Below are 17,855 nucleotides of genomic sequence, written 5' to 3' on the forward strand. Positions count from 1 at the left end.
CCATTTTCTCACAACGTTATTGCTTGATTGCCCTTTACCATAAGCGCTGCATATAATAAACATAATCTTTAGTAATTATTATAGTGGAAAGCCAATTTATGCATATATGGATATATGTTGCGAAGCACTGTATGCTTGTTTCTCAATTTGTTTCTCAACTAATATCGATCGTTTTCGATTATTCTTACAAACCAACCCACTACCAATTTTGCATATATAGGAAGTGTATACCCCTTACAAAGAAGAATTTGAAATAAAATCTCAGCCGTTGTGTTCATTTCAATAAAGAATTAATATACTGAATATCATCTCCGTAAGTTTAACGTTTTGTGAGATACTCTTTTTTTTTTTTTTTTTTTTTTTTTTGCAAAAATTCGGATTTACATTACCATCTTAAGATATTATTATTATTATGAAAGTGATATGAGAACATCCTGTTTGGAATAAGGTCTAACTATATATCAAAAGTCATTTCATTCGACATTGCAATTTCGCAGTGATGATCAGGCTCACGTCCATTTTTATATAATAATTTATATATTAAAATGGTTCAGAAATGTTTTTCTTCCAGTAGTTAGCTCCTCTAAAACCTCAAAGACTATGTGTCTTGAAAGGTAAGCAGTGGTATAAGTCTTACTGTAATTATTGCAATTACAAATATGAATATCCAAAACAAAATGCCTGAAGTTCTTTTTTCACTTAGAAATACTCATATGAGCTAAGTAAACAGAAACAAATGAAAAAGGAAGGGTAATGGAGACCTTGAAAGTGAAACGTACACAACTTCACCAGTGATCAGAAGCGTATTTTTAATGACGCTTGATCCTGGCCATAGGAGCTAAATACGCAATTGTGATTAGCTGAAATTTTCTACTTCTCGCCACGTAACATAAATGTAGCAGAAATCAAGCATTAACTACTATTGATCTTAGTAGCCCAGCTTGCTAGCATAGGTGGTTAGTATTTATAAACACTTTTGGAATGAGTTCAAATCCGGTTCAGGTATTTTTTAATATTTATATTTTGTTTTTCTATTGTTTTCATATCACTTTTTTCATTGATTTAATTACGTTAAAGGTTCAGTTTTGCTACATGAATCCATAGTATAAGCAGCAGCAGCAACAGCAGTAGTAGTAGTAGTAGTAGAAGGAAGAGTTGTAGCAGTAGAATCGGTTACAAGCCCAGCAGAGCACGATCTGTTCCACCTTGACTGCCATGATATAAATTTAACCTCAGCTGTTTCTTTAACTTTCTTGTTCTTTATTTCCAACAAAGTGACAATTTTCTTCTATTAATATAATACACAATACATACACAATCAGGTTTGGACAATGGCAAACTGCAAAAAGTCTGAAACTTCTATTTTCTTCCTAGGATAAGGTCGCGTGTATTTAGCTCCTATGGTTAGAATGGAGGGTGAAAATATATTGTTAAGATAATACTGTCTACAATGCAGTAAGTAGAGTGGGTCGGTAGATTAGAGTGAGTCACGGTGGGTCGCAGTGGGCCAAGGTGGGTGTGGGCTCACAGTGAGTCACATGCTGTAGTCTCACGACCCACTGATCCACTCAAAACTCGACCCATTTGAATCACTGACCTACCAACCCACACCAATTCTGATCTGAGAGTAGGGTACTTGGTTCGTTCCCAAGGTAAGTGAGCTTGAGGTGGATAACATCATGCTACTGGGTTATCACGGGACACTCCAATTTTCTCCCACTTTCTCCTTCCAGTAATTTGTTCACCATAATTCACTTGCTTTACTGATGGTCTCCCTTAAACTAATAGGCATAACCCAGGGACATTAAACAAAAAGATAAGGAAATATCAAAAGTATTAATTACAGTATGTGAGAAGTGCCTAAATGTCATGAAAAGTACAATACGCAAAAAGGAAACGAATATTTATTTTTTCATTTTTTGCAGGAAAAAACTGTAGAGTGCAAAAACTCCCACCCGAAATTGTGAAAGTGGACGCCCTAAAAGCAAGAAGTAGACTGAAATGAGTGTAATTGTGCACAGATATTCTATATGTGTTTCGTATTTTCCTAAAAAAACATTCTGAACCATTGATTATGAATTATTAAAAATGCTAAAAATTATACTTCAGAAGTGCCTAAAGCATATGGAGAATTGCAACGAAATTTTGTGTAGCGAAAATACGCAAAAAGTAAGAGAACCTGTATTTTTCGTTTGTGTGTTGAAGCAGTGTTCAGGCCAATTATTCGTCCGAAAAACGTAAATATTATCGTAGAAATAACGGAAGCAGTATTAAAAATATAATGAAACTGTGTGTAGATATTGTATATATAAATTCGTGTTTCCCAATTCGTGCAATTCGTGTTTCCCAATTTCCCTCCACCCTTCAAATTTGGCACACCAAGAGTAAAAAGATATTGGCACGTGTTTTGTTTATCTGGAAAATATTGTAAGGGTTAAAGGCGACCCCTGAAATACTATAAATACACCATAGGTAGGAAACGGCTAGTGTTAAAACAGTGAACTTTTACCAATAGATAGATGACCTAAAAGTTAGAATCAATACAGTGAATTTCGAGTGTGTCTTGCTTCTACCCTCAAAAGTTCAAGTTCAAAGAATGAACACTGCGCATTCTATCGTGGTACGGACAGAGAAAAGATCAATTGCCCCATACACAAAAACTCGTGTCGATTTATTTTCTGTTTCCTTTTGATATGCCAAATTTGAAGCAAATCGGATGGGGACAATTGGGAAACATGTATTGCCTTCTTTTGCATACCACTGCATCCCACTAGCTTTCGAACCCAAAAAACGTTGTAATTTCCGAACAAATGTACATAGGAAAATAAAATTCACAATACACGTACTTTGTTTCATGCTGAATACACGACCGTCACAGCAAGTGCTGAAAGTGTCCTCCCTGGACGTCAAGACGTGTTTGTACACGGCGTTCCATATTGTGAAAAGTCCGATTTAGAGTCTCAGGTGTGATCTCATGAATCGCATTCTCAATGTTGTTTCGCAACTCTTGCAGTGATCATGGCTTGTTTCTGTAGACACAACCTTTAAGAAAACCCCATAAGAAGAAATCAGGTGGTGTCAAATCCGGGGATCTTGGCGGCCACAATCCATTGGAGATTATCCTGTCACCAAAAAAGGACTCAATTTCTGCCATGGCCACGTTGGAAGTATGACATCTTGCTCCGTCTTGTTGGAAATAACCGCGACGCAGTTCTTGATCGTCCAGCTGATTCACAAATTAACTGAAGATGTGTGAGTAACCTTGTGTGTTTACTGTATCTTCAAAGAAGATGGGTCCAATGATACGCTGTCGGAAAATTGCACTCCAAACTCCCATCTTCAAGGGACGAAGTGGAATTTCATGGTACACATGCGGATTTTTGACGGCCCACACCCGAGTATTCTGCGAGTTCACATAACCGGAGATATGGAACCAAGCTTCATCTTTGAACCAAGTATAGTCTAGGATTCCTGGATTGTCATGCAACAAAGTTGCAACCAACGACATCACACGCTTTTCCAAATCTGTAGTATTCAACACCTGGACGATATGGAAACATCTTGGCTCTTTTGGCGGCTCTTTGCACCGTTGACGTTGACATCCCTACCTCTTGTGATAATCGACTCAGGCTCTTCTTAGGGGACTGAAAAAGATGTTGCAGCACATTTTGTACTGTCTCCTCGGACATCCACGGACGCGCGCCTCCACGTCCCGTAAGTAACGTTCCTGTGGTTTCGAACTTGTTAACCAAATGATGTAATGATGATTTCGATGGTCCTTTACGACGGCAAAATTCACGTTCACGGCAAAATTCACGACAAAATTCACTGTAGAAGGCCACACGTTTCTTAATCTTGTCCTGATCTATTTGATCTGTCTGATCGATTTTATAAAAGTGTAAATTGTTCCTTGCAGGAAGACATTTTCTTCCCTTTATGTGGAACTAATCTGAAATTGGAGTCACAAAGCTTGAGACCAAGTGTGCTCATGACTGATACACTAAGCATTAAAATTGAAAGAAATGTTTTAAATGTGAAATAAACAACAAAGTTCTTGTAGAGTCTACAAAGAAAGTATCTCCGGACACTCTTCCTGTTTCCCTTCATTTCCATTGTAGGGCACCATACTATTCATCGGAAAATGAGTGAGATTGTAGCACGAACCTTCGTACTAACGTCGATATACATCGGGCATAACAGCAAACGTTTACTGTTAGCATGAATGGGAAGCAAAATCTTAGCAGATGAGGAACGCGGTTTCGATGTGAGTTGTATCAAAAGACCCACCTCGTACTGTCGAAGAACTGTATTTCTTCACTGATGTTTTGGGAGTCCAACAGGGCAATCACATTGTAATGCGATTAATACTCAATTAATAAAAGAAAGAATTTACAATATACAAAAGTACTTCTTAATCCGTGGACATCGCTTCTCGTCACCCGACCCTATAGTTGACATTATTAAATGTTATTCACATGGAGCCGAAAATCGATTTTGACACACGGTGGCTAGGTTTCTTTAAGAAAATAGGTTTCCATAAATGAGTAACTTAAATTAGAAACTTGCATATTTACATATCAATTTCTGAATTTATTGCTTAAAACACAAGATAAATTAATGTATCCCTATATACATGACTTAGATCTTTATACATTTAGGTTGGTAAAGAAACATTCTTTCCCACGTACCCAATGCGTAAAGCTTACACAGAGCGTGTTTATCTCAATCATTTTATTGTGTAATTTATGTAACACCATGGTCTATTTCTTAAATGTATTAGTCTAATATTTCACATTTTCCTTTTAAAATCGTGGGTTTACTACATAACTACTAGCGCAATTGACACATGTCCCATAATGTATTCAACCATTCTAACTTGTCTTTTCGAAATATTTTGTCATTATAATCATTTTTTTTCTACTATTTGCAATACTCTATTAATTGATTCATTACCTGTCCATCTCATTTTCAACATTGTTCTATAAAATCACAGCTTATGCTTCCTTTTTCAGTTTTTCTTTCTCTCCTGGTGTCCATGTCTTACGTACAAGTATAATTCCTTCATATACATTCACTATCCGATAGGGGGCACAGTTGCTCACTGGTAGAGCGTTCACTTCCGGTGCTTGGGGGCCTTGGTTCGATCCCAGCCAGCGCCGTGCGGAATTTGTGGTGGAAGGACACAGTGCTCGTGGGTTTTATCGAGATTCTCCCGTCTCCTCCCACTTTCTTCATTCCACTCTTTCATTCATTTCTCACCATCACCGTCTCATTTAGTCTACCCGGCATAAGAGTGGGACGTAAAACTTAAAAAGAAGAAGAAAGAAGTAACTTTTGTTTTTCTTCCAATACCTTCTTCCCTGAGCTATTCTGGATTTTACAACTTACCGGTATTTGTCTTTTCATCACTCGTTATTTGACTTCCAAAGTAACAATCCCAGCACTTGTTCCACCAGGTGATCTTCTACTTTAATCTTCACTTTTCTTGCTGTTTCATTTGTAATGCAACTCATAACTTTTATTTGGCCCTGTTGTTGTTCTTCTTGAATTTACTGGTAAGTACCTACTTGTTGCATACTGCTTATAAATTTTCTCTTTTTTTACTGGCTTTCGACCTTATGACATCGTCCGCAAATCGAAATGTGTGTACTTTCACCCCATTAACCGTTATGTCTGTGCCGTAAATGTCCTCGATACTTTCTAATGCTTTTTTAGTGTAGAGATGAATCAAAATTGGTGATAATTAACATCCTTGTCTTACCCAGTCTTTGAATTCCTGCTGCTTTTGTCACTTTTTTTTACCTCAATAGTTTCCTTCTGGCATTTTAACAGATTATATGTAATTCTTCGGTCCTTGTACTTTATCCCTGCTTTACTGACAAGTAGACCTTATCACTTCGCCGTTGCGTTAGCGAAAGGAAACAAAAACTGTTCTAATGTAGGGTTAAATATAAGACACTGACAAAAATTTTTGCTGCTAATGAGCACTAGAAACATGGGAGAACGAAATAGAAATATGAATGTGTGAAAGCCATGTTCAATATAATTTGATAGTTGCAATACCGATTTCTTTTCGAAATAGATTGAGGGACAATAGTTATGACTTCAACTATGTAAACCGAGTTAGGAGGGACGTTTCTATGGCATTCCGAGTCATAACTACAGTGGCAATGAACATAGCTCCAAATATAGCATTCATACAAAACAAAATTACTGCAATGCGAGAAAGTCAAGTCCTCAGCACTCATAAAATGGTCTGACCGGAATTTTGCAGAGCACCATAAGCACCTAATAAGAAATGAAGCGTCACAAATATCACTAAGTTAATGCCGGGAATATTGAAAGCATACTTCTTCGGCACCTCGAACCATTCGATCGGATCATCAATATATCCTGATTTACAAAATGCATAGTGAATCATTCCTGTGAAGCGAGAAGACTGAAATTGATTGTACACAAGGGAATGCAGAGTGACAATAGTATCTCTGTCATGCAGTTTCGAATGGAAATGTTCGTCTTGTATTGCATAATCACATATGGTACGCCAATATGTTCCAACCTTATACCGTAGCTGCTACGACCAAAAGTACCATTGGCAACCAATATGTCTATTCTCTTCATAGTGCTGCCCCTATTGCTTAGAGTTTCAGTTTGAATGTACAAAGGCACATACGAAGTGGCTAGGCCAGAAGCACTTTATGAAAGCTGAGGACTTGCATTCCTTGTATTGCCGTAATTTTGTTCTCTAAGAATGCTATCTCTGGAGCTATGTTCATTGCCACTGTAGTTATCTGTTATCTCCTACAAACAACAAACTTTTCAACATTCAAAGAACTATAATTTGTAAACCGTTCTAGATATGGATAAACTAATTAGTGTATGCGATTGAGTGGAAAAAATCATTGGTGTTTGATACCTCACATGGCCCTCTTTCTATTTGAAAAAGTTGACGTCGATCCAATATGGCGGATTTCAAGATGGCGGTCATGATCCGGAATGCCATAAAAACATCCATCCTAACTCGATTTACATAGTTGAAGTCATAACTATTGTTCCTCCATCTATTGTTTAAAAAAAGTCGGTCTTGGAACTATGAAATTATATTGAATATGGCTTTCCCACATTGATGCTTCTATTTCGTTTTCCTAAGTTTCTAGTGCTCATTAGCAGCTACAATTTTTGTCAGTGTCTTATATTCAACCTTACATTAGGAAAGTAGTTGTTTCCTTTTGCTAACACAACGGCGAAGTGATGAGGTCTACTTGTGAGAATCTTGAAGCTCTTGTTCAATTCTTCACTACTAAACACTTCTCTAAGTCCGCAAATCCTATGCAAGGTCCTCTTCATACTCAACTTCATTCTTAAGGTAATATTCTTAATACAGATATGGCTTCCCTCATTGATTTTTTGAATCAAAAGTGGTCATCTTCTAGTCTTCCCTGTCTTGGATTCAATTATCTTTAGTTCACTTTGTCAATATTTTTAAAACATGAGGAACGAAACTTATAATCCTGTAATTCTAGCATTTCTAAGTACTATGGTTTTCAGTATTCTCACTATCTTGCTATTCTTAAAGTCTGCAGACTCATGACCTTCTTCATGAATGATGTCAATTAATTTATGCAATATGTCCTGAACTTCCAGTCCCACACAGTGTATGATTTAAGTTTGTGTCTCATCTAGAGTTGGAGCTTGTCCATTTAAGTCTGGTAATGCTTTGTCGTACACGGATCTGAGTGTAGAGGTTTCTGTACCCTCATCTAATTTCTAAATATGTATTTTTAATTCTCCTAGTTGGGTTTCGTTTCTATAGAGCCTTTTAAATATTTCTTCAAGGTTTTCACTTTATCTCTCCATTCACTGTCCTGGATCTTCCTCCATATCATCCGACACGTTTGTTTTTGGTCTCTTTTTTTTAAGTTTCTATTATTATTATTATTATAAGGCGTATCCAATATTCCTGCCTTCATAGAAGTTTCTGTTTCTTCACATTTTTTTCTTGTTCACTCAAGCAAGTCTGCATATTTCAATGAAATTATTTTATACTGTTTCTTTGCCTCACAGTTGCTGATATTGAGCACTTTCCTTCTCTACTTATTACGTCGAGAATTCCTTTTTGATGTTTTTTTTTTATTCTTCATGACCCTAATACTTTGCGATACAGTCCGAAGACTTTTGGGATGACTACTCCTTGTTAGTTTCTACTCTGGTTGGTTCTTAAGCTACGATCTATACTGTCTTTCCCGCACAATGTCTTGAAATTCTTTGATATTCGGGTATCCTGTATTATGGCTTTACTTTTAGTTCCTTCTTCCTAACTCTTTAAAGTCAACTGATTTCTATCATTACTAAATTTGACCACTGTACATAAATGTTCCGTCTGGATTCGGCAGTTCTTAATTTTCTTACAGAGACCTTTACTTAACAAGTATATAACTGATTTCTTTTTTACTTTTTGTATCTCCTGACACTTTCAACGTATTAATCCTATGTTTACATTTCTTGAGCGAAGTATTTGCTACTACTGGTTTATTCTTCAATCAATCTTTCTCTTCTTTCGTTCTACTTCTTTAATCCGTTTTTCATAATGCTAACTCCTATATTTGCATTCCAATTTCTTTTTAGAATAAGATGTTCTTCTCCGTTTACCTATTAGATGACGTGTTAAATATCGCCATAAACTTGTTCTACTTCTTCATCATGGTGCTCTATGGTTGATATATATCCCTGGATGATAGTTGTATCCCTTGCTTTGTTGCTACTTTTCTGTTATGACTCTGTAGTTTACTGTGCTATAACTCCTTACCCGTCGTTCTATATTTATATTGAATATACCGTAAATGGAACTCCTCTCACGCAGTTTTCTGTACCCTAGTTAATAATTCCGTATTCACTTCACTAGAAATCATTTTGTTTCGAATCATTTTATTTCACCGATCCCCACTATATGCACATTCAGCCGATATATTTTTCTCTCGAGACTTCCCAGTTTACTGTTTAGACTCCTGTTGATACATCCTCCAATTTGCATTGCTTCTACATAACTAAGTGATTCGTTGTTCTTTCAAGAATTCCTGGAGTGATTGTATTGTGGTATAAGATCTGAGAGTGAATCTATTTCTCTACACATTTTGGGTAATGCAAGTTGAAAACTTACCTTTTCCATTCTGCGTGTTATGTGGAACGATACAGGGATGAATTCATGTTGCCTCTCATTGGTTAAGAATTCATTTCTTGCTGATACTCTAGTGTTTACTTGCTGTTTCCCACTGTTTACGCAAGCAATCCTTGTCAGTTTCTGTAGATCAGGGTGTTCGTTAGGAGGATCGTTGGCCAAAGTATAGCTAAAGTATAGCTACCCAGGACTCGAAAATTTGAAACATGTGCCATGTGCTAGTATATCCATGCAAACAAATAATAAATAATATATTTTTTAAACCTTCTTTGAGCGAAATATAATTACTTCGCCATATGAAATAGTATATAGAAAAATCCACTTAAAAACATTTGTATATACAGATCACCTGAGAAAAATACCAAATGAAAATTAATTGTCGAAAAAAATACATTGGAACATATATTTTAATTTTTCCGTAGAGTAAACGGATTTTTTCGTTCTTTATAATTAATTTACATTTCTAAAGTTATACAGAAGCTGTACATTTCCACCATCTCCTGTGGAGGTTTACGTCTAACCTAAAATGTGTCCGTAACACTGTTTTTTTTTTCTGAACCAAAACACTGGTAAAGAAGGTAAGATCACATGTAAAACTACCCCACAGACTTCAAACTAGAATGTTACGCTTGTAGGATCAAGAAATACATATCGTTACACTTGTGCCAGGCCCATATCCACGGAGGGTCTAGGGGGACTACCCCCTGAATTTTTACTGCCAACTCTAACATTTTCACAATAGGCTCGTAAATTAACTATAATATGATGATGAACTATAATATCAGGCCCCCCTAACTTATATCGCTTCGCCTACAATTTAGGACTGGCTTCCGGCCTGACTTGTACCACAAGTGTGTAAACAAGTATATATATAAACACTTATTATTATCCTAGTAGATTTGAGAAATATGTTTCAGAATATCAACACTCTTACCATAACATTGTTTAATTCTCCTCAATCAAGTAAAAACGACACAGATAATGAAGTAAAATGCTTTATTAATACGATTGGAAAGACATTTTTTTTATTACAATTCATCTAAACTTATTACAAAAGCGAGTTTTTGAATTGTTTACCATTTTGATTATTATATTTTAGTTGAATATCTTAATAATATACTTGGGTACAATGTTCTCTTTACAAATTTACTTTTCATGTAGAGACTTCCAAATGCAATTTCGTAATTGAGTTCAACTATTAAAACACTGCATCTATTTTAAAGTAAGCTAGATGAGATACCATGTAGTAGTATGAGCCCCACTCTATAGCACTCTTGAGTATCCAAAGTAGGGACCCCCATGCCCCATAGCGTTAGTGCAAATGAGTCATGAATGCTTTGGCCCAGAATTGGGACACTTATTAAAATTTTTGCTTATTATTAGCCAGGGGTCATGCACGCTGGTTAGAGTTATTCAGAGGTACCTTGTCCCGGCTAATGCGTTTGTATAATGTCATTGAATTAGGATTTTTGGATCAGAGGTTATGATGATTTGTTTGTTTCCTTTCATGGATATAAAATTACGGAAATCATGTTCTTTCATCTCTTTCTTGATGGCTTATTCCCTTATGAATTAGTACAGGTTTATGAATTTTATTTTCGTTCCCTTTTATGGCATAAAATTTGGGGATTGTTATCTCTTTAATAAGATTGTATTACCTTATATAGTTATATATTTGGACTAACACTGCTGCGAATGAAAAATTAAAAGAAATCTTTAGTTTCAAGTCCCATGGTTATATCGGTTATTCTAAAGGAGACGGTGATTATGAGAAATGAATGAAATTGTGAAATGAAGAAAGTGGGGGAAAACGAGAGAACCACGAGTAAACCGACGCACACGGTATTTTTTTACACAAAGCTCACTTGTCGCTAGTTGGAATTGAGACCATGCATCAGAGGTGAACACTCTACCGCTGAGCCAATGCGCCCTTACTGGTTCGAAGGAATTCGAGTCATTTGTTCAAAGCTAATGTTTTTATATGACGTCACCGTACTGGAATTTTTAGCTTGGAGGCTATGATGGCTTGTTTCGTTCCCTTTTATGGGTATAAAATTACTAAAAAAGGGTATTTGATCTATTTCTTCATGATCTATTACATTATGCATTAGTAGACTTCAGTAATAGTATGAATTAGTAATAGTATTAATATAAAACCCGAAAATTGTGGAGCTCGTCCGTGGCTAAGCGTGGCTTTGACATGAGACACCAAGGTTCGATTCCCGGCGGGAGCTCGTGGTTCGGATTCCATGTTAATTAGTAGGTTATTATTAATTATCCTCGCTGCTGAACAGGCCGGTAGCCAGCCCGATCCAAAAATATTATAGTTCATCACCATATTATAGTCAATTAGCAAGCCTACCGTGAAAATTTTAGAGGTGCCAACGAACATTTAGGGGGGTGGCCCCATAGACCCCTGAATACGGGCCAGCTGCTGAACGGACGTTAAAATCAAAATCAACTTGACTCGAAAAATTTGCGAGGATCACTTAACTTTTGGTTAAAGTTTAGTTTTCATTCACGGGATTTATGGGACTCGAACCACGATATTCAATTGTAAAAATGTGTCTCCAGGAAAGCATACATTTATTTGAGACTCATAAATGACGGAGAGGGGTCCGTCTCTTTAATAGTACCTCTTAAATAATGACAATAATTTATATCGTATTCGTTTGTGGATTAAATAAACTTCTTTGTGTATTGACTTATAATTATATGATTAAAAGGAAATGTCAACTATATCGTGTTACATATGCTTACTATTCGTTGTCAGTATCAGTGGCATTGTTTATTCGAACAAATACGGTGTTTAATTGTCAAATAGTGTGTAATGGGTTACTTTGAAAAGTTTTATTCATTCTTTGAAAAAGAGAAAAGGGTTGGGATGAGGAGATTTTTTTTACCTAGATAGTACCTCCCGTTTTTGTTTGTGGATTAAAATAATGAGATTACACTTTGCATAAATCTGATTGGTTCATTGTAATAACTCTTCTAATGAGATAACAATGAGTACGAAACGTTGTTATTGGTTTGAAAGATTTAAACGTTAAGTGTAGCAGTGTTTAGATTAATTAGTAGGTGCTAAGCTGATGGAAAACTCTTCCGACAGCACTTGTTGTATCCTTGTTATATGTCGTTCAGGTTAATGAATAAAATGTTCTCAATATTGTGTAATATTTGTAAGCTTGATTGGTTCTTTATTACAGTATATGGATGGCTATGGCCTTTTATAGAGCAAGGGTACGTGAACGAACGTGATTGGTACCAACTTTTTGTGGGTTATTGTGGCAGAACCAAAGTCATGGTCTACAGAACTAATTTTAATATTTGATCACCTAAAATTGCTAAAAATTTAATTTGGTAGGGTTTCCAACCTAATGTATTCTCTTTATTACGTTATAGGCATGCAAGGTCTACATTTAGTCTCCAAAGGTCATGAATTTGAGTCTCGATAAAAGTTTATATGACTTTGATATTAACTTAAATTCTTGTGCTGTTTAGGATTTATGCCCTACATTGACGTTGTGTGAGCTCTTCAAAATAGAGTTTGTGGTCACTTTATTTGCATATAATCAGGATAAGCATACCTTAATGCACTCCTCTTGAGCTTTTTGATAAGAGAGACCACGATACTTTAAGGCAACCTTCTTGGTCCTTGTGTTAGTTCGTGTGATTTATATCTTAAATAGCATTGACGGTTTAGTTTAATTCATCATTTTAAAAATATTTTACTACTTGCCAAAAATTTTCAGTGAGTGCAAAGAAACAATTGTTTTACTGTTAATCGTCAAATTTTATCAAATTTTAAACTATTCGATCAAAAATAAACGGATTTTAACTATTCGATTAAGAAATACACGGGCTTAAGCTATTCGATTAAATTTTTGAATCTACTAATTTACGGTTATTACAAAAGTTCAAGTGAAAATTTGAAATTAAGATTTTTCGAACTGAAAAGTTTCAAATAAAAATTACTAAAACTGAAATTTTCGAATTAAAAATATCAAACTAAACTTTTCGAACAAAAAAGTTGAAATCAATATTTTCGAATTCAAATTTTTATTCAAAAATTCAAACAAATTTTCGAACTATAAATCTTCGAAACAAATTTTGAAAAACAAAATTTTCAAACCAAAATGTTCAAACATAAAGATATAAATACAAATTTTTGAATTCAATTTTTCAAACCAAACAATTTCATACTGAAATGTTTGAATTTGAAATTTTAAACTAACATTATCGAACCAAAATATTTCAATCCAAATTTTAGAATTACAAAGTTGAAATAAAATTTTTCGAATTCAAATTTTTTCAAGCCATACATTTTCAATGAAAATTTTGAACAAAAATTTTAAGCTAAAATTTTCGATAAATGGAATCAACATTTTCAAACCGAAACATTTCAATCCAAATTTGAGAACTAGAAAGTTGAAATTAAAATTTTCGAACAAGAAAGATCAAGATTTTTCAAACCAAAAAATTTCAAACTGAAATATTTGAATTAAAAGGTTCAACCTGTTTCCGAACTAAACAAATAGAACTTGAAATTTTCAAATCAAGTTTTTTGGACCTAAAATTTAAACCAAAATTTTTGAACTAAAAGTTTCAAATTTCGAACAAAAGAGTTTCAAAAATTTCAAACTTTTTGAAAAAAATTAGCAGAAGTTTGAAAATAATTACTGAATCATACTACACCTTAGAGTTAAACGGTTTTGAACAAATTACCGTTTTCGAATACACTTATAATCTTAAAATTGAAAGTGTAAAGTTAGTTAATGGATTTCAAGCTCGAACTAGAAGTTAGAGGTAGGGATTAAAACATTTTGGGCAAAAGGAACTTTTCGTCAATAACTATCCTCTATTCAAGTATTATAGTCATAAAAGTTTATCATTTCTGAAGAGGAGAATACCCCATAAAATTAAAAAATGGCAATTATGTGTTTGGTAATGATGGGTAAATTCCCTGAAAGATATTTTTTGGGACTATTCCCTGGGAATATTGCCGGGAATATTCCCCAAAATGGGAATTATCCGAGAATTTATGTACAATCACAAATAAAATTACATGCTATTACTATATCATGATTTCAAAGTTAAATTCGTTTTTTTTATCACAGTATATTATTACCGTTGTTCCAGAAAATTCTCTAAAATGTATATTCTGTACGGTATTTTGTTATTTTATTAATATTTTATTATATTTAGAGAGTCCGCATAAATGTATATTTACTTATGATATGTTCTATGCAAGTAAATATGTGTAAAATATGGTATAGTAGTTCCACACACCACTAAATAGTTTAAATTAATATGAACGTGGATTTTCTAAACTTGACTACTACTGATATTATAAACTTATTACATGTTTAAATGTTATAAACAAATTAGGTTGGTAACTGCCAGAAGACATATGTCGCACCATTTTATCAACATTTGAGCAACATTTGCCATTTTATATTTATGTTCATCATATTTGCAAGAGACTGACTTATCTTTATAATTTTGCACGTAACATTGAAACACACGACTTTGTACCTACCCATTTCTCGAAATTTCATGCGTTAATTCACATGTAAGAGAAGTCCGAGCACCCTTTAGAAATTAAAGTTAGAGACAGAAAACCAACCGACGTCTCTTAGTAACAGTGATTCGGGGTGTATTAATACTACTTCATCTCTATTTCTAAATAATTTGTCCATTACTTTACAAACTGGTTCCTTTTCATGGTTTGTAAATTAGTACTTTATTACTTTTTAGTGCAACTGGAAACGGAACTTTAAAGAATCTTTTTCTTAAATATACAAAGTACAGACGACAAATTTTAATTTTTTAAACGTCCAAATTATTTAAGACCTAGAAGTAAATCATATATGGTAATTATAATTTGGAATATAAAATAAGGAAATGGAAATAATTTCCCTCCAGGGAATCTATATATCAGGGGAAAATCCCGTGAATATTCCCACTTTTTATTTTCCTTCCCACCGGGAATATTCCTACTGCCCATCACTACTGTTTGGATATAACTCATTTCATAAAGCTTAACCACAGGCATTTACTGGTTTTAATATTTAAATTGAAGTGAAGAAATATTCGGGTCCAACATTTTGAGACGATGAACCGTTTGGTAACCGTTTAGACCGAGACACTGATATTCCTTGAAGTGAAGTTTAATCAAGCTTTATTTCATCAGACAGTCCTAACTTACGATTCGTTTAAGTGAACTGTAACCTTTTATTTGTTTACGATCACTATCGACGTGATGGCGAGCCATAATCGGACATTTTTTCCGTATCATCATGGAAGTACGCAAGGCTTCTCCTGGTTCTAGCAGCTACGCTACGTGATTCCCGAATCTCTACCACAGAACAAACATGAACGCATATTTTCAAAACCTTGAATCGAACCCAGGATCATTTTAAGAGAAGATTACTTACCACAGCGATTCTCATCTGATTAGATCAATCGACCCAGTCGATTTCTTGAAACAATATTAAACTGATCGATTTTCGACTCAAAGAAAGCTTGATTCTGCACTTGAAATCACTCAGTTTCTTAATAAATTTTATTATATGTAATGAATGCAGCATTTGCATTTTTGTTTTGTTACATCAGTCTTCCTGGAAGTTTGCTTCGTGCACTGCAATAGGATTTCTTGAAAAAGTGTTTTTAATAGCTAACGATGAAGCATGTAGATGTTCATAGTTTGATTTCTTCCCTCAAATACGATAATAGTGTTGTACTGTTCGCAATAAGTGTCAGATTGAAAAAGAATACATTTAAGATCGCTGTGTTACAACAGTGCGTAAACTTCATTCAAAGCGTCATGCGTCAGTCTTTCCATGAGAAGTCGTCGTTCCTATGGAAGTACAGCTGATGCTGACGCAAAAATTATCTTAACCGACCGTGCCAAAGGAAATCGCATTTGTTTTCATTAAACTCTACGAAACCCAAGCATTCAACCTATCTTAAGTTGTAGTTTGTCCTTATGAGAGGAGAGAGAGAGAGAGAGAGAGAGAGAGCGGTAGATGATTAAGGTCCCATGAAAGAATTTGTACATCTTAGCATTTTGTTTTGTTCTCTTATGAGGGCTATCAAGCGGGATTGATTTTAACATTTCGTGAACTCATCAGATAAGAATCGCTGTGGTAACTAACCTTCTTTTAAAATAGTACAGGGTTCAAGGTTTTGAAAATATGCGTTTGCGATTCTTATGTGATAGAGATTTGGGTTTCACGTAGCGTAGATGCTATGACCAGGATAAGCTTTGCGTGCTTTCATGATGATACGAAAAAAAGTCCGTTTATGGTTTGCCCTCACGTAGATTTTGATCTTAAACAAGTAAAAGGTTAAAGTTCACTAAAACGGATCGTAAGATATGACTCTCTGATTAAATAAAGCTTGATTAAACTTCACTTCAAGCAATATCAATGTCTCGGTCCGGCTATGACTTACCAAACGGTGCATCGTCTCAAAAATTTACCCCGAATACTTCTTCACGACAACTAAAATTTTGAAATCAGTAAATGGCTATACTTATGCCTTATGAAATGAGTTATGACCAATTAGATCATTGCCATTTCTTTAAATTTATGGGATTTTCTCCTCATCTTCTCATTCTAATAATTGAATAGAGGATAGTTATTGATGCAAAGTTACCTTTGCCCAAAATTGGTTAATCCCCACCTCTACTTTCTCGTTCAAACTTGAAATCCATTAATTAACTTTACACTTTGAATTTTAAGATTATAATATAACGTAACTCGTTATACACAGCTCCTTAGTCATAATTATAGCTAGATAATATTAATAAAATCACTTAAGACAGTTTATGGGGCGTTTAGCTTCATGACTTTTATTGTAGCACACACTTATAAGAAATAAATACACACCTTTTTTCATATGCGTATATCCCTTTTTATGATGGTTCCTGAATTATATCGTTTATTTAAAAAACATTGCTATGACAACGTAAAGACAAAAGCGCATCACAAATCATCATATTAGAATCAATTTTCATTCTCTTTTCTTTTCGTATTTTCTTCTTCTTCTTCAAACTGGTTAGTGCATATTTTAAAGTCATACATTGCCAGGAAATATAAGAAAAGATATATAAAATTACATTGAAAATAAAAGATGTCGAAATACAAGATGTCGTTTGCAATAAATGTAGTAAAAAACGGTCATTTGTTGAACACCGTTTAGTTCTGAGGTGTAATATGATTAAGCGATCACTTTGAAACATTTGCTATTTTTTTTTAAAATAAATTGTTTAAAAATTTCGAATTATTTTTTGTTCAAAACTTTAAACGTATAGTTCGAAAATATTGGTTTCAAATTTTAGGTCCAAAAAGTTGATTCGAAAACTTCAAGTTATATTTTTTATTTCGAAAAGAGAAAATATTTCATTCAAAAATTTCAGTTTGAAATTTTTTTGCTTTGAAAAATCTTGATTTTTTCTTGTTCTAAATTTTAGTTTCATCTTTCTAATTTTGATATTTGGATTGAAATGTTTAGGTTCGAAAATTTTCATTCCATTTTTCGAAAATATTTTCTTAAATCCTTTTGTTCGAAATCTTGTGAAAATGTTTGGTTGAAAAAACCTGAATTCGAAAAATTTTATTTCAATTTTTGTTGGAAAATTTTAGTTCAACATTGTAGTTCTAAAATTTGGATTGAA

This window comes from Thermobia domestica, chromosome 11 (genome assembly GCF_964235325.1).
Source record: "Thermobia domestica chromosome 11, izTheDome1.hap1.1, whole genome shotgun sequence".
Taxonomy (NCBI): Eukaryota; Metazoa; Arthropoda; class Insecta; order Zygentoma; family Lepismatidae; genus Thermobia; species Thermobia domestica.